Consider the following 13,474-nt stretch of genomic DNA (forward strand, 5'->3'; position numbering starts at 1 on the left):
GAAAAATGACTTTCAAATGTTTCATTTGAAGCAAAAGTTTAAAACCAACATTTCAAAGCGACGATGAATCCAGCACAATGCTTATGCTGTTATGGGTCGGGATAAAGATGGAGAGGATAAGTATTTAATCCCAGCTCCAACTGTGATGCAACAGAAGAAATCTGAAAGACTCTTTAAATTATATATTTTCAGACCCAGATGGCAACAGAGTTGAAAGGTTTGTTATTTCAAGGTTTCAGTGTTTATAGTCACTTTACTTGAAATACAGGATATGCTTTCAAAACACTGAAAAGTAGTTTCTTCTTTTCCTACCATCCATCCTACTATGGCATGAGGATGGGGTCTGTAACATCTGACACCACCATGACATCACCGGAGCCCCTCAGGGCTTTGTTCTCAGCCCCTTCCTGCACACGTGTTGCATTAATGACTGTATCACGGCATACTACAAAAACCCTGATGTACGCTGCACTCCCGGCTCTCCTCACTGGCCACAACTCCATCACTGCTCATTTCAGCACAGTCTCTTGTTTTACACAGCGGTGCACAGATAATTGCCTCCGTATCAGTGGAGAGAAAACAGAGGAGTTAGTTTTCAACACATTCATCTCCAGTCTAATCAGATCTTCATCAGTGGTAACACAACGGGTCGATACATTCAAATACCTCAGACTCATCCTGAAAGATAACCTAACCTTTGTCCACCACATCGCTGACATCCATTAATACTCCCAGCAAAGATCACATGCCTCATCTGCTATTACTACGATCCAAGAGCATAATACAGCAAGACAACAATACGGCCTCAAAAGCCTCCCCGAAACTTAAATTAACTCAACCATGGCCACAGAACACCCCCCTCAATGTCTACTTCAAACTCTCGTTTGTGTGTCACCAGATGTACCACAGTTGTGGGCATGTATTAGAAGTGTAGGGTTTGAACATAGCGTCACCATCAAAATGAAAACCCAATCACAGTTTCAAGTAAAGAGCATTTGACCAACTGTGAAGCACGGTAGTGGAGGTGTCATGGTTGGTGAGTGTCTTTGCCTCAGGGAAACACAGCCTGTAGCTACTGATTCAGGCATCAGCATGCTTTAATACACTGTGAGAGGTTGAAACTCAGAACACCAACAAATCTGACTGAAAATACACATTTTAAATCCCACTGGAATGTTGTAGGCAGGACTTTTGTGAAATAAGAGTCTTAAACCTAAAGAAACGTATTTATTCTGAAATTATAAATGTATTTATTTATTTATTTTATTCTTTATTTCATTTATTAAAAGAAAAACAAAACAGTTCAATATAATTACAACAAATCTCTTTCCTTGAGTGAAAGGGAACAGAAAGATTCCAATTCAATCCAATCCACTTTATTTATATAGCACATTTTATAAAACAACACGGTTACCAAAGTGCTGCACAATGAGTAAAGCAAGACATAATAAAATAGTAAAAACTAAAAACAGAGTTTTTACAGAACAGAGAAAGAAGACTAAGCTTATTTTATCTGTCACTTTTTCCTAATAAATCAAATTTCAATTAATGTAATAATAAAAAAAAAATTACCCAATTTAAAAAAAAAACTTTCCAATAAACGTAATTATAAAAAACCAACAACAAACAAGCAAAAAACTAAACCAAAACTACAAAAAAGTTATAAAATAACACAAAATAGCTGTCGTCAAACACAGATAGTCATATTATTTTTTGACTCAAAGAAAAAAAATATGACAATGGTGCTAAAAGGAGAGAGAGAAAAAAAGAAAATCTACCTAACTTAACAATTATCATGATATTCTTCATCAAACTGACTTTTATTTGTAAATTATTATTATTAAATGTAAATCATTGAAAGAGCTACTTTCCTTGCAGAACTGTTGAAGTGAGCCACCTTTACCCATCTTTTAATGGGACGCGCCTTTTTACACGTAAACATTTGAGTTTCCTCCAGCACCATGGAGAGAAGGACCAGGTTGATTTGAGGTAAACACAGTTGAAAGTGCTTTTTGTGTTTTCATATTACACCGTCTGCCACCTGCTGCCCCATCCACGATCCAGTTTGATGTAATCTGGTTCTTCATTGATTTCTCTGGATGGAGACGGGGTCCGGTAGGCTGCATGCTGCTCAGGTCACCTGTGCTGAGTGATGGATCGCAAGAAACAAATAGTCCTCTGTCAAATATGAAATCTGTTTTATTTTTGAAAAAAATGATCCGTTTTCCTCAGCTATTCATATAACGTGTTAGATAGATATCAACAACCAGTTGCAAGTTATGATATGGTAAAAAACATATCATCTTCTAACTTTCTGGGAGTTTAATTTGATCAAAAGCCCAGTTGAGTATTATTTTTAGTTCTGTCACCTGGGATGTTCTCTGGGTTCCAGTTTTCTAAACTTTAACGGACATCTTTGGCAAAGTTAAGCCCGCTGAAGTTGATCAGAACATCTCTGAGGCTCATAAAACGGGGAAAAGCGAGGATAATGAGCTGTAGTCACAACAAAGGGACGAGTTGCAGCGGGAGTTTCTGCTCTGCAGAGGCGAAGCGAGCGGTTTGATTCTGCTCTGTCAGGACGGCAGTTAGATTAGAAAACACCAACAAGACGCGTCCTCGTTTCCACAGACTCTTCTCTCCGTCAACCCCTTCACTCATCTATTATTCCCTTCTCCTCCCTGTCCTTGTTTCTTCCTGCGGTATTGTCTTTTGGTAGACAGTAATGGACTGATGATGGACTCATTACAAAAGATCTTGAATTAGTTTATTAGTCCAACTGAGGTAGAGCTTTTACAGCAATATGCACGAGGACACGTCAGACCAACGGAAAGACATTTAGCTAAAGATGTTGGGGGTGGAATTACTACTATGTGATCAATTAAACATCGATGCTCAACACTGGAAATGAAAAAAAGGTCCTGAATCAAACACTATTTCCACCAGTTTCAACCATTAAAATATTCACACCACTTTCATGACATAATGAAAGTGAAATAAAATAATAATAGTAAGATAAAAACAACGAGCACAGGTTTTTCAGCTGAGTTTCACTAAATGTGGGATCATTTAAAATGTGTTTAGAAAATTAATAATGCTCAATCTGTTTTATAGTTTCATGCCAAAGTTGTGGGTGTGGCCAAAATATACTCTTTGGCCTTTTTCTAACGATGTTATGATCCAAAATCAATGAAGATTGGCATTTCTAATTAGGCAAACTTTCTTTATAAGCAAATTAGATTTCATGAAGTTAACTCGCATCTGTCAACACCTTATGAACTAGTTGATCTGACAATTTGGTATATCTACACCAGCTTTAAGCAATACTTAAAGTTTTGACCTAAAATGCCCAGCAGGGGAAAAATAGTTGGGTTTTTGCTCTCATTCTGGGGAATAGAACAGTTCTAACTTCCTCTGATCCGGTATTCATTCATTCATTTTTCATTATCCACTTAACCTTATACAGCGCCATGGCGTCTGATTCCATATTTTTAATAAAATTATTGATATAATTATGAATTTCTCACAGTTACGCTTTCATAAAAACACCAAACTACTCAAAGGTTCTTCCTCCAGCAGTCATCCAGAGCACTTTGATGTCAAGTTGTGTAAAAACGGACTGAAATTTGACATAAATGCACTGCAAAAACACATTATCTTACCAGGAATATTGGTCTTATTTCAAGTTAAAATGTCTCATTTTTAGTCAAAAAATCTCATTACACTTAAAACAAGAGTCATCACCAGAAAAATAACTTGTTATTTGACAATTTTCACCTTTTTCAAGTAAATTTTCACTTGAAATAAGTAGAAAAGTCTGCCAGTGGGACAAGATTTATCTTCTCATTACAAGCAAAAAAATCTTGTTCCACTGGCAGATTTTTCTACTTATTTTAAGTGAAAATCTACTTGAAACAGGTGAACATTGTTGTTTTTTTCCAGTGATGAGTCTTGTTTTAAGTGTAATGAGATTTCTTGGCTAAAAATGAGACATTTTAACTAGAAATAAGACAAATATTCTTGTTAAGATGTTGAGTTTTTGCAGTGTGTGATGCGATGAAGTGCAGTCGTTCAGTTAAGTAGGGATTTCCTGCAGCAGGTACGTTCGTTGATTTTAGAGACTAAATTGTATTTCCCCCTATCTTCCTCCACCAACCCATATTTTCCCTTTGCCACGATTTGTTTTCCCTTGTTTTCATTGTGCTCGATTTCCTTCTCACCCGGTCTGTGGTCTCGTCTCCTCCTTTCATGCCCTGCCTCTCTCTGCTCTCATTAAGCTGGCTCAGCAGTAACTGGAACTGACAACCCTGAAGATCCTGACACACCACAGCTACAGGGTCACGACTACAGAGAACCAGAAGAAGACAGGGAATAGGCAGGAAAAAGGACGATGGGAAATAAGAGAGACGTGTTTTTGTTCTCATGCCATAGTTTAGACTTTTTAATTAGTTTGTTTGAATTGATCACTACTTAATGCTTTGCTTTGCCTGCAGTTTGGCTTTCAACGTTATTGAGAAAATGCCCATAATCTATTGATACAATGCCCCATTTGTCAGGTGTTTTATCTTTATAGTTGCCCTAAAAGTATGTTAATGTAAAGAAAGGAACTGGATATCTATCCTGTAATTTGCCTATCAGAGTTACCTGTAAGGCGACTCCCGAGTTGGCGTTCTTAGCCACTGCTTTGGTTTCTCAAAACAACACTAGAGCCTTAATGTTTTCAGAGCTTTTCAGGTGCCAATTCCCTGAATATGCAAAGGTCAAAGCATAAGAAAATCCTGTGCACATAAAATAAAATATAAAAGTGTAATGCAGTCGTCTGTGTGAGGCAAAGTCAAGCTGCGAACCCCGGTGTAAATGATACGTTGGTTCAAGAGCAGCATGCTGCTCCCACCGGTGGGGATCACATGAGTGTCCGTTGATCTGAGCTGGAAACCGGGGACAGTTTGGGAAAGTGATTTGATTGACTTCTTTGCAGGTAGGTGGGGAATACGAGCCCGGCCAGACATCCTATTGCTTTCCCTCTTCAATACAAACAATGAGTCTGGCTCCTCTGGATTTGATTTGCAGGGTGCAGAAGGAACTGGCCTTGGATGTCACTGGTTAGGTCAGGGGTCTGCAACCTTTATTATCAAAAGAGACATTTTTCCCTTCACTTCTACAAAAAAAAATTGTCGGGAGCCGCAAAAAATAACAGAGATTTTAAAAGTTTTCATCTTTTATTAATTTTAGCTGTTACAACCACTAAATATAACCAAAGTGCAGTGTGCATTAGTAGGCGTACTTTGAAATAAATTAAACTGTGAACTGTACGCCTATTTAAGTCTATATTTGTGTAAAAGTGAAATAGAAACTATCCCAACTTTGATATAAATAAAAAATGTAGCTGCAGCTTAGCAGCTTTAAAAATAAATATAAAATAATAAATAAATAAAAGAATAGATGCTCTGATATTTTTATGATCAAATCTTTCATATATTCTCCGTGTGTGAATGGATTTCCCCTATTTACGATCTCCAGAGCTGCTACAAAACCTGCAGTGGTAGTTGACTGTTGGGAAGTAATCCACTTCTTGAAAGATAGTTTGCTCTCTTCAGCTTTTCGTAGCAGTTCCAAAATTGCTCTCTTTCGCTCTTTGCATCTTCGGTTGGGTATTCTTCAGCAAATGCAGAGTGCTTGTTTTGGAAGTTTCTTTCTTTCAACGTTACATTTTTTGTTGATAAATATCTTCTCGCCACATATCAAGCATGAAGGTAAGGCAGTGACATTGGCAATGAAGGCTAATGAAGATGGCTGATGACGTTATGTGACTGACGTATATTTTCATTGACAAATTAAGATAAGATGAGATAAGATAAGATATTTCCTTTATTAGTCCCACAGTGGGGAAATTCTCAAAAATAAATGTGCGCCCAACGTGGGGCTCGAACCCACGACCCTGAGATTAAGAGTCTCATGCTCTACCGACTGAGCTAGCCGGGCTTGAGATGGTGCTGCTAGTAGAGGTATTTTTAATACCTTTTAATACCCTAGAAATTAAATATAGTTATTTTAAAACGAAATGGCATCAACTCAAACTCCAACATAAATGCCCATCAAAATAAAATAATAATATGAATAAAAATGAATTCAGAAATATCATTTATTTATTTTTAGGTTTTTTTTCAAGGCCGAAGGGAGCCGCTATAATGAGGACGAAGAGCTGCAGGTTGCAGACCCCTGGGTTAGGTGCACAACCAATCACATTACGTTACACACATAGGCAGAGCAGCAACAAGACAAGTATCACTATAATCCATCCTGAATGGCAGTAGGAACACCCCCTAAATGACTCTTGTCAGTTTTCCAAAGAGAGAAAGACTTTCAGTGCCGTTGTTTTGGTTTTAAAGACTAAAGATATTATCCTGGTCATTCACAACAGAGGTGAGACCTGTTTGGAATAATGACGGTCATCTTGGTTGTGGTCTCTTGGACACGTCTATGTTTGTGTAAATCCTGCGCCAGCCCCATTACAAACAGTTGAGCCTGTTCTGTACTGGGGGAGTGTGTAATGGAGGGGAAGCAGACCCATCTCACAAGGGGGAATGTTCTTGAAGTGAACTGGTATGGCAGGTCAGACCATTTTACCACAGAAACATTCCCCCAAACTGGGAGTGGTTTATTAGTTGCCCCTGAACCAGCAGGTTCACGCCAGGCCCACTCCAACACCAGGTCTTCCAGGGAACATTAACACGTGTTTGCTGCTCGTGGAAAACAGAGTGCAACCTTTTTCAACTAAAATACAACACAGAGAGATGTCCTGAAACAGATTTTATTTACGATGCTTTGAACATTGACCATTGATACTGCTGTGTTACTTTTTAATTTTTCCTAAATTACAAATTAATTTAATATCAGATAAAGAATATTAATATAGTTTCAGAGCCTTACTTCTGAAACAGTAGCACGGCTCCAGATGTTCAGTTACATAGTGAAATCCAACATTTTTATGACCAACAACAGCTGATCATCTAGAAAAAATTAATTTTATACTTTGGTGCATAATTATCTATTGAGCCTTGAATAATTGGTACATCACAGTTTTTATGGGGGGCATTTTCCAGCCTAAACTATTGCAATATTTCCAACACAATGTTAATACCAGACATCTATCTCAGTCCAACAACTTGCACCCTGCTGCTTCACCTCTTGGAGACTTAAAACAGCAATTTCAAGGTAAAATTGACCTATAATCAGATGGTGCACGGACATAAATAATCACCAATATCCTTACCCGTATTGGATATTTTGATATTTTTGATATTGGTATTGGTAGATTTCTAAAACTACATTTGACATTCAATGTCATATGTGATGATGATTTTTTCTTCTATACACTTTTTACCATAATATTTGGTTTTCACCTGTCAAAATGAGGTCTGAAGTACAAGTTTGGAGTTTTTGATCAGACGCTTTCACTTCCATATGAGCGTTTTCAAATGAAGCAGGTGCTCAGGTAATACCAGTCCCGTGTGAATGGGTCATTTGGCAGCAACGCTGAGGTCGTTGGGGCTCGACTGTTCGGTGTCTAACGGCCTCGTCTGTAGTGCAGTTCACAGATTGGGAAGCAGCGAGTGATCGTTTCAGCTTGGCGAGGTATTGAAGTTTAGCCGCGGAGGGTTGGATACATTTCACCAGTTGATTAAAGTTGGCAAAAGTGAAGGGCAATCCATGCACAGCAATAAAAGCAAGCGTTTATACACTGATTTTATCTTGCATATCAGAGTGTTTGTTTCATCAGCAGCGGCTGTGAGTCTGTTTCATGTATGCCGTGTAAACAGAAACACGTTTACTCGGCTGAGCTAAAGCCGAGGGGTCTTTGTCCTTCACTTTATTATGCAAATACACTTGAGGTTAGTTTTGTACCCTTAAAACTACTGTATCTTCTCATTTCCTGACATTTAGTCATTGTGGTGAGTTTAAACCTTTATAATAATAAGGGCTGCAACTAGTAAATATTTTGGTAGTGGGCTAATCAGTTGTATATCTCGACGTGTCTGTTACCTGTCAGCTTGTTGATGTCATGCTTCAAGCTTAAAATATAAATGCATTTATGATGTAGGAACACAAACATACAGTCTCTTCTTTTTATTTCGGCTGTTCCCTTCAGAGGTCGCCACAGCCAATCAGCTTCTTCCATCTAACCCAGTCCTCTGCATCTTCTTCCCTCACACCCAGTACTGGAGTTGTAAAAAAAAAAATCAGGGGGGATGGTGGATTTGATAATAGGGGGACAGATAATTTGTGCTGATTACAAATAATATAATATATTCCAAATAATAGCACTTACCAAAAAACTTGCAGAAATACTGCAGGAATGACATAGCAGCAGTTAAATGCAGCCTTCTGTAAGCTTTAAATATCCACTGGGCTTACATCAAATACATCAAAACACAACAATAAAAAACACTTTTCTGAACTTATCAATATGACTCTGTCCTTCACAGGATAAGTAAAATGGATCACTGCAAAAACTCACAATCTTAACAAGAATATTTGTCTTATTTTTGGTTAAAATGTCTCATTTTAGTAAAAAAGAATCTCATTACACTTAAAACAAGACTCATCACTAGAAAAAATCAACAATTTTCACCTGTTTCAAGTAGATTTTCACTTGAAATAAGTAGAAAAATCTGCCAGTGGAACAAGATTTTTTTGCTTGTAATAAGAAGATAAATCTTGTCCCAATGGCAGATTTTTCTACTTATTTCAAGTGAAAACTTACTTGAAACAGGTGAAAATTGTCAAATCTTTCTGGTGTTATTTTTCTGGTGATGACTCTAAATGTTGAAATAGCAGTAAAACCACATTCATTGATGAAATGACATAAGGAATGGAAAGGAGGGATGGCAGTTTTACAGGGGGGATGATTTTGACTGTTTTTATTTCAGGGGGGGATGCCATCCCCCCTCATCCCCCCTCAACTCCAGTACTGCTCACACCGACTACCTTCACATCTTCTTTCTCTGCATCCATAAATCTCCTGGTTCATCAATGTCTCTCCTGGCAGCTCCAACCTCATCCGTACCAATATATTCACTATCCCTCCTCTGTGCAAACACTCCCAGTCTGGCCTCTCTGACTTTTAATTTGCTTCATCATTTGTGATTGATTTTGATTTCTGAACAAGGCAACAATTGCTTTATGAGTTGTTTTTCTAACAATGAACTGAACACTCACCAGACGTCACTGTTACCTCGACAAAGAAACATCATTTGCTCACAAATAACAGAAAATGTGTGAAGTTCGCAAACAATCATCAGACAGAAGCTGTTTTCCTCTACAAGCAGAAATCATATTAAACATCCCGGGGCACACAGTCTTCTGTAAACAGGCCTGAGGTGAGGAGACGGAGCCCATCGCCACTCAGAAACACACTCATCAGCCTTCTGGTGTCTGGACACGGAGCTCCAGCTGCACAACCCAACACACATGAGCACAGGTTTAATAAGCCCACGCCGACCGGACGGCAGGATATTGACAAAAATGACTTATTTGTGCTGAATATTACACCTCAGAAATGAAGGCCAGGAATTGTTAGTTTCAAAGTCGATGGAGTGACTCCAACTTTCAAGCAAACATGCATTTATTCCCCCGCCTGACATTTTAATTATTTCAATCACCATCTGGTGGGATTACTGCAGTCATTTTCCCTTGCTATCGGGACTTCTATGTTGACATGTATTGCTCTATAGATTATACACAATATCAGCCATAAAGTGTGTATTTTCCTTTGTAATTATTTTTGATTATTTTTTAATGTTTAGGATGGCTTGATCATCCTCCAAACTAAGCTCTAGGTTATTATGAGAGGAATATTAAAAGTCATGATATGAAATATAACGAGTGGACTTTCTGAGAGGTTGTTTGTCGGTCAGAAAACAAGAGCTTCAAACTGTTACAAGTTATAAGTCAGTGCAGGTCAACGGACTGTCAGGGAGTCGGGGAATAACAAAAGTTGTATAAAATCCAGGGTTGGGCAATCTGTATCTTCATCTGGGAGAAATCCTTTGAAAATCAACCGGCCACAGCTGTTCTAGCTTGTTATCTGAAGTTAAACTCTTATAGAAGTTGCTGTTATCTGAAGTTAAACTTCAGATAACAGCAACACATTCTGAAGTTAAACAGTGAAAGACGCCTGGTGTTTCCCCCACAACGTGGTGTGAAATCAGTATCAGACTCTTCTCCTCCATTGTTCCCCGATGGTGGAACGACCCACCAAACTGTCAGATCTGCAGGGTCTATATCTACTTTTAAGAGCAAGCTAAAGACTCAGCTCTTTAAGGAGCTTTTCTGCATCTAGTAAACTTCTCTGCTCATCAGGATGAGTTAGAAGATTTGGCCTGCTACAGTATTTGCAGTACTCAGCACTGAGAAGGCTGCATGCACTTATGAGGAGATGATCGTTTGATGTAGTTTTGTTAAATAAAAGGACTGTTGTGTTGGGTGGGAGGGAACATAAAACATTAGCATGGCTGCAGTCATTTCTTGCTTGTTTTATTCTCTCAGATGTAAGTCGCTTTGGATAAAAGCTGCAATGATGGAAATCAAACTCTGTGCTTTTACAAAAACTGGATTGTTTTCAGTAACTCTTCTCAGTTTACCAGCAGGTTTGTGGCGAAGGTTACGCGCACCTCCTTTCAGCTCTAAGGATTTACATGTCAGGAAGTAATAATAAAGAAATGAATATAATCAAATATTACATATAACCATGCTTCTTTTAGAAAAACGCAACCAAAAAGCAGAAGCAAGAACTAAAACTAACCCGAACACCGCTGCTGGAGTAACCGGGAGCCGGTGGCTCCTCAGTGTAGTGGTGCCTTTATGCAGCAGAGGCTGTGACCATTCAGTGCATCATTTGTTTAGTCCCGAAGGTCTTAATGCAGTGCCAAAGGGGACTGACATCAGCAATGATGTTAGAGGAGCAGATGTTACTGCCCTACCATCTGGGAAGAGTTACAGGATCATTTCCGAGCAAACCTAAGTCCATTATTTTATAGATTATTAACAAGCGGAAAATATTCAAGATGATTGCCAATCATGAGAGAGCAGATGTACACAATAAGATGTCTGCAAACCTCCATGATCTGAAGGAGCGTTATAAAGAAGCACAGGCCAAAATGTGCCCGCAATAATGACTGGTAATACAGAAAACAATACTTGAAGAGTAGTGCAGCTGAAGGTAGTTATACCATCTGCTGAATCCTGGAGTTTACCTAGAGTCTCGCTGGCTTCAGGCTGTGAAAGTCCACATCCTTGCAGGAAATGTGCAGCTTCACGTTTACTTAAAAAAAAACAGGTGAATTTAGGGCCTCACTACCATCCAGTGTCTGGTATTTATGGAGCAGGAAAAGGACCAAACTAAGGGCCCGATTTACTAAGATCCTAAATAAAGAGTACTAAATTGCGTGTGCACTGAAAAAGTTTGCGCGTGCTGTTGTTGTGTGTTTTGCGGGTGATCAACTAAGATTGCGTGCGCAATTGATAACAGGTGCAAACCGCAGTATTTAAATGAGGTGTTGCGCGTCTTACGGTTTGCGGCGCAAACTTTGCGCCATGGAGAGTCTGGATGGAAAGCAGGATATAGTCGCAAGCGCAAAATGAAATTTGACGAGTTGGAGTTAGAGATATTAGTGGAAGAGGCAAATTGTTGTGCCGTATTCAGCAGCCCTGCCGTGAAAAGCACCCCCTCGTATATTCAATGATAAGTAGACCAAGAAAAAAAACAACACACTGACACTTCAATATATTTATATATACACACTCACACAAACACATACTTAGGAGTTTATATTATATATATTTACAAATATTATGGAAGACAACACAGTAAGCAGGCTATTAATTAATGGCATCAATAACCATTTACCCGATTTTTGTTCTGTGACTGTGATTGTGGGAGAGTATGACTATTGTGGAATCCATGAGCGCATTTAAACATGAATCATTAACACAAAACTGGACGCTAAACAGACCGTGACACGGAATGAGAATATCATTTTTGTCAGACGGGGGTGCTTTTCACGGCAGGGGTGCTGAATACGGCACAACACCGGGGTATGACTGCAGAACAGGTGCACAATAAGAAACACTTTTTTCTCCATGAAAACACGTGATTTATTTATTATCACAAATAAAAAAATGAATGTGCCTCCTGTGGCAACCTTTTGCTGAATAATACTCGATTTAACATTCAAATAAAATATTTCTCCTTTTGCATGTGGAGATTAGCACTTTCCTTTCGAACGTATTAAATACAGACGCAATCACAATCCCCGCAATTACTTTCAGGCTTGGTAAATCTCATTGCGGGTGGTAAATGGAGATATTTGCACGCTGTTAGTAGATCAGCTGGCACATTGGTTTGCGGGTGCTGTCAAGTTTGCACACGTTTTTACACACGTAAACCTTTAGTAAATCCGGCCCTAAGACGGGTTGAAACTGACGGAGGCTCCATCCAAGGCACGCAGAAGATTGACCATCAGCTGGATCGGATGCACGGATGTAGCTTCTCCTCTTAAATCTGCATATACTCCCTCTAAATCTTCCAGCATTACCTTTCTTAGTTCACTGGATATTATGGATCTTTGTAAGGATGTTGCTAAAAAGCTTAGATTTCCATATGTGTCATTTGCAGCATAGTTTATATAGATTTGACACACGTTTTTATGAAAATATGGAGGAAAACAGGCAAAAAAAAGGACCTGATGCCTCTCACCGTGCACGCGTAGGCACGTAGACGCGTCTGTGTAAATATTTTAATAGGTTTAAAGAGCAGTTATGCAGATCAGCTCTTCCTTCCTTTACCACAGCGCCGGTGTCATAATTCAGGATGGGTGGGTGAAGAATATCATTACATTCAAACGGCGGCTCAGTAAAGCTCATCTTTCCTCTGATACGTGCGGGTGCTTTACATCAAAGCCGTGCAGCCTATTAATAGATCTGCTAATGGACTCCAGTAGTAAAAAGCCACGTCAGCACTCGGGTTCTGGAGGCTGAGGTGAATATATAATGGACTAAAGTTATAACAAAACCTAAGCGCCTTCTAATATCCGATGATTGTGGTTTAGACCGGTGCTACGAGCGTTTTTATTCCCAACCTGGGGACTAACAAGCCCGTGATTCATGGGGAGACTCAGGTGGGCGCTGAACTCTCCAGCTGGGAGTTGGGCTGTGGCAGATTTATATGTAAATAGTTCAGCTTATTAAAGATATATGGAGGACCACAGCTGTCCAAATAAAATAATTATAATGATAAATAATAAATAATACATTCTATATCCCCCGAAAGGATTTTATATTGGTCTCTGGCTCCCATGTGACCAATCGTGCTTTAGACCTTCGACACGACCACTTTATTACCACACAGCAGCCGATGCACACACATAAATACATGTGAATAAATAAATAGGTAGGTGAATTCATAAATATGGAACAA

At 38.9% G+C, this 13,474-nt stretch overlaps 1 protein-coding gene and 1 non-coding gene across 3 annotated transcripts in view; one reads left to right on the plus strand and one right to left on the minus strand.

Moving 5' to 3' along the window:
- Positions 1 to 13,474, plus strand: part of gfra1a (gdnf family receptor alpha 1a) — a 145,710-nt gene that overhangs the window by 109,071 nt on the left and 23,165 nt on the right. The window lies entirely within an intron of this gene.
- On the minus strand, positions 5,907 to 5,979 carry trnak-cuu (transfer RNA lysine (anticodon CUU)). The gene has a single exon. It is a non-coding gene; the product is annotated as a tRNA-Lys (tRNA).

The sequence above is a fragment of the Cololabis saira genome, chromosome 17, assembly GCF_033807715.1.
Source record: "Cololabis saira isolate AMF1-May2022 chromosome 17, fColSai1.1, whole genome shotgun sequence".
Lineage (NCBI taxonomy): Eukaryota > Metazoa > Chordata > Actinopteri > Beloniformes > Belonidae > Cololabis > Cololabis saira.